Below are 4,253 nucleotides of genomic sequence, written 5' to 3' on the forward strand. Positions count from 1 at the left end.
GTCGGGGGAAGGACTTGGTAGGAAAAATATTCAGCTCAGGCGTGGTAAAAGATTGATGGGCTTGGGTAAACATTTGATAGGGCAGTGGTTTTTCAACCTGTAAAAAAATATAAAAAAAACCCTAAATACCCAAATAACAAATTTATAATTGCCTATTCTAATTCATATTTGTATTATTTTGATTAATAAATTGATAATTCTGCAGTTTTGTTTATAAATAATAATTATTATTATAAATATGTATTTATATTTTTTATAAATAAAACATAAAATATTTGAAATCTGGGGCGTTTTGGTTTAAAAAAATTGTTTTTCCAAACGCTAATCAGCTAGGCTAATACCCAAGGGACCACCCTAGGCCTAAGTCATCGAGCGACTTTTAAAGCTTTTAATTCAGGTGGCCGGGCTAGGGGCTTGAAAACCGATTGATGGGGTGGCATACAGATTCAGCCCAGTAAAATATTGCCGGGGAAATGTTAAAGTAAATCGGGATGGGCTCGACGAAGCTTGGGGAAAACACGTTTCAAGATAAACATTACTGAAGGTTAAGATGGCCATTTTCAAGGTCGAGAACTCGAGATCTTCATTTAGTAAAGACTAACAAACAAATTATAATTTTTCGAACTTTTCGCCTAGGAGACCTATCGTTCAAAGTACCACCTTACCGAGATTATACATTTACATGGGACTTTTGTTTTAGGGAATTGTTCAACCTTTATTTTTTTAATCAGATTTATCGCTCTAAATTATGTATTCTAAAAAAATGCACGGTCAACCAAATGATACGGTATTTTGGCAAATTACGTATTATTACCGAAAATGACAAAGTGTGTCAATCGAACCTTTTTTTATGAATGTTAGGGGTGAAGTTAAAAGGGGAGTGGAGAGGGGAAGGTATACATGGAGGGGGGAAAGAAGTTAAATAGTAGAAATAATGCCACCTGGTGAGGGCTCCGAGAACTAAGGAAGCACTGGAAAAGGCTAGCAGGCACATTGATTCACTAAATCTTTAGCATTGGAAAGTATAGGAACTCGCGCAGTCGCGCACTTTTCGTAATGATGTCACTTTTGTTATTACAAAATAAAAATGCTTGCAAAACTCAAAATTTTCCCCCAAGTTCGGGCAAATTTTTGACTAAAGTTACTGGAACAAAAGTCATCGGATCACCGAATTTCCGTTGTTAATTGAGACGAAGTTGTACAATACATTATGTGGAAAACTATCTTATTAAGCACCTCCCACTTTATTAAACGTATCGTTGGCTTTAACTCCACTCTCAAGTTTCTAAGCTCACGTATCACATTTTGTTATTGTAATTTGACGCTCGAATGACCATCGAGGCTGCTTTTCGAAATAAAATTTTTTCGCGTCACACTTAATAAATTTAGGGATACTTTTTGTTTCAAAATGCATCTTTTTTCACTTTCTTGGAAAAATATTTTCCGAGACGACCGTTCAATGGCGCCCTTAAGGACGCAAAGAGGAAAATATGATGAAAGCCGTATTTGAATACGCGACTGTGATACGAAGCGGTGGTCCTATTATTTCGTATTCGTTCGACTATTTCGGTTGTGAATAAAAAGTACTCTTCGGTCGAGTATGAAGTCTCTGCTACGTCGCGCCGACGATGTCCGGTTCGAATCGTCGCCCAATTACTCGTACATCTTCCGCTTCGAAGAAGATTTCGATCTGGAATCCAGTCGCGGTTGGATGGACCGAAATTGGACCTTGTCCTTCGCCTTCGGTATTATCTACTTGACGGTGGTCTTCGGTGGTCGAAAGGTCATGTCCACTCGCGAACCCTTGGCTCTGGACCGGTTACTCGTGGCTTGGAATTTCGCCTTATCCGTCTTCAGCACCGCCTGCACGGTTCGAATTTTCCCGGAATTCTCCTACTTGCTGCGAGAGAAAGGTTTCCACTATTCGGTGTGCGACAACTCGACGTTCGTGTCCAATAAGATCAGCGCCTTCTGGTACTTTCTCTTCATCCTGTCCAAAGTTCCGGAACTGCTGGATACGGCCTTCATCGTTCTGCGCAAGCGTCGCCTCCTCTTCATACATTATTACCACCATCTGTCGACGCTGTGTTTCACTTGGTTCGTTTGTCGGGAGCAGGCTGCCATCGGCCGTTGGTTCGCTTTCATGAACCTACTTGTCCACTCCTTCATGTACGCGTACTTCGGATTCCGCACTTTGAAGTTCAAAATGCCCCGCGCGGTGGCAATGACCATCACGACGGCACAACTGACCCAGATGGTCCTGGGTTCCGTTGTCAGCGTCTACGCATTCGCCATGTACCGGAAAGGGGTACCCTGCGCCATATCGCAACACGCTGCGATTGGAGCGGTAGTTCAGTACGGGATTCACTTCTACCTATTCCTGAGGCTGTTCAAAGAAGCCTATCTATTCAGCGGCAGTAAACTAAAGCGAGCGAAGGAAGACTAATCACGAGTAGGTACTACATTCAACTTTTATACCAAACTGGCTTAAACCAAGTAGTTATTGTTTCAAAAATACTTTGAATGTATTCGGGTTTCAAAAAACCTTTTGTATCAACCCTGCATTTAACAGGAAATAAAAATATTTTCAAGAAGGAAAATTGTGTTTAGTTAAATATACTCACGAGGGAAGGTCTTGAACTGTAAGTCGGGGATCCGAGAAAACGTTATGGCCATCTTTAGACCATGCCGCAGGAAGGTATCAGCCGGGCGGATTTTTAAGCAGAGTCAAAAGGTCAAGTTTTATGACCTTTCGAAATTTTGAACTTGGTCGAGCTGGAAATTCCTTATGGGATTTTATATGCTTATTTCATGGGCAAAATTTAGAAATTTGGAATTTTGTAACGCCCATGTCAAACATGCGTAAAAGTGGTCATTCAAAGTTTAAATTGGGTAAAATGACCAAAACTGGCCAGTTTGAATCCGGAGTGGTCAATATGGTCAAAGTTGATCAGTTTGCTATGGGAGTGGTCAATATGATCCAAAATGGTTAGTTTGTGATGGGAATGCCCATGTAATTAGCATATAAAATCCCATAAGGAATTTCCAGCTCGACCAAAGTCAAAATTTCGAAAGGTCATAAAACTTGACCTTTTGACTCTGCTTAAAAATCCGCCCGGCTGATACCTTCCTGGGGCATGTTCTAAAGGTTGCCATAACTTTTTTCGGATCCTCGACTTACAGTCCAAAACCTTCCCTTGTCAGATTTTTTATACTATTTTAAAATCAAATTAAATTTCAGCTCTTCGGTTTCCCCTTTCCATAAAAACTAGTTGAGGTTAACGGTAATAGTTAGTATAGGGAGCTGTTGGCTCGCTTGGTACGAAGGGCTTGCAACCACCCTCCTACGCATTGTAACCCGGCTACCTCAATTAATAGATTCAAAAGTCGCTTAATAACTTAGGCCTAAGGTGGTGCCTAGCTGATTATTTTTATTGTTATTATTAGGGATGCACAGATATGGATATATCGGCTATTCGTGGCCGATATATCGAAGGTAATATCGGACGATATATTGGCCGATATTAACAAAGTTATCTATCATAACAGCGGTGTATGTGATAAAATCATTGTAAAAGACGGTTCAGTCATACCATTTTATTATAATTTTTCATGAAAAAAAGTTTGCAACAGCATATCCGAATATCGTGGTTTTTTATTTGTTCACACTCGTAAAAAAAAGGTACGATTTAGCTTTTGAAGTCTGGCGTACGTGGCGTGGCCAATTAAATAAAATATTATAATTAGTTAATCCAGAATATTCTTATTTTTAAATGTTTTTCGTAAAATATTTTTCTAATACCGATATTGGCCGATACCGATATTAGAAAAATAGGCCGATATATCGGTGCATCCCTACTTATTATCATTATTTTTAGTCAACCGAGAAAGCATATATATATATAGTTCAATAGAACTTAAAAAGCGACAATTCATAAAAATTAATGAATTTAAACCATTATTTGAAATTAAATCGGGAGGGGGCCGCCAGGTGGGACCAGAGATGGGGAAGGCGGTACAAATTAACTCCTTCCAGCAAGACTCGTAAAAACGCTACGCTTACAATTGGTATCATTCAAACTTCTAAAGCCCAGTTCACACTATACAATTATTTGGGCCACATAATTGTATCCGACTAATTGTAAGCAAAAAATTGTATAGTGTGAACAGAAAAATTGTATCAACAGTTCCCACTTTTTCTGTTCATACTATACAATTTTCTTACTTACAATTAGTTGGACACAATTAAGTGG

The 4,253-nt window shown here is 39.2% G+C and overlaps 1 pseudogene; it reads left to right on the forward strand.

Annotated features, from left to right (window-relative positions):
• The first annotated feature begins 1,600 nt into the window (after positions 1-1,600).
• On the forward strand, positions 1,601-2,446 carry LOC149927251 (very long chain fatty acid elongase 6 pseudogene; annotated as a pseudogene).
• The last annotated feature ends 1,807 nt before the right edge of the window (positions 2,447-4,253 follow it).

The sequence above is a fragment of the Leiobunum rupestre genome, chromosome 9 (genome assembly GCF_980474605.1).
Source record: "Leiobunum rupestre chromosome 9, qqLeiRupe1.1.hap1, whole genome shotgun sequence".
In the NCBI taxonomy this organism is placed as follows: Eukaryota; Metazoa; Arthropoda; class Arachnida; order Opiliones; family Sclerosomatidae; genus Leiobunum; species Leiobunum rupestre.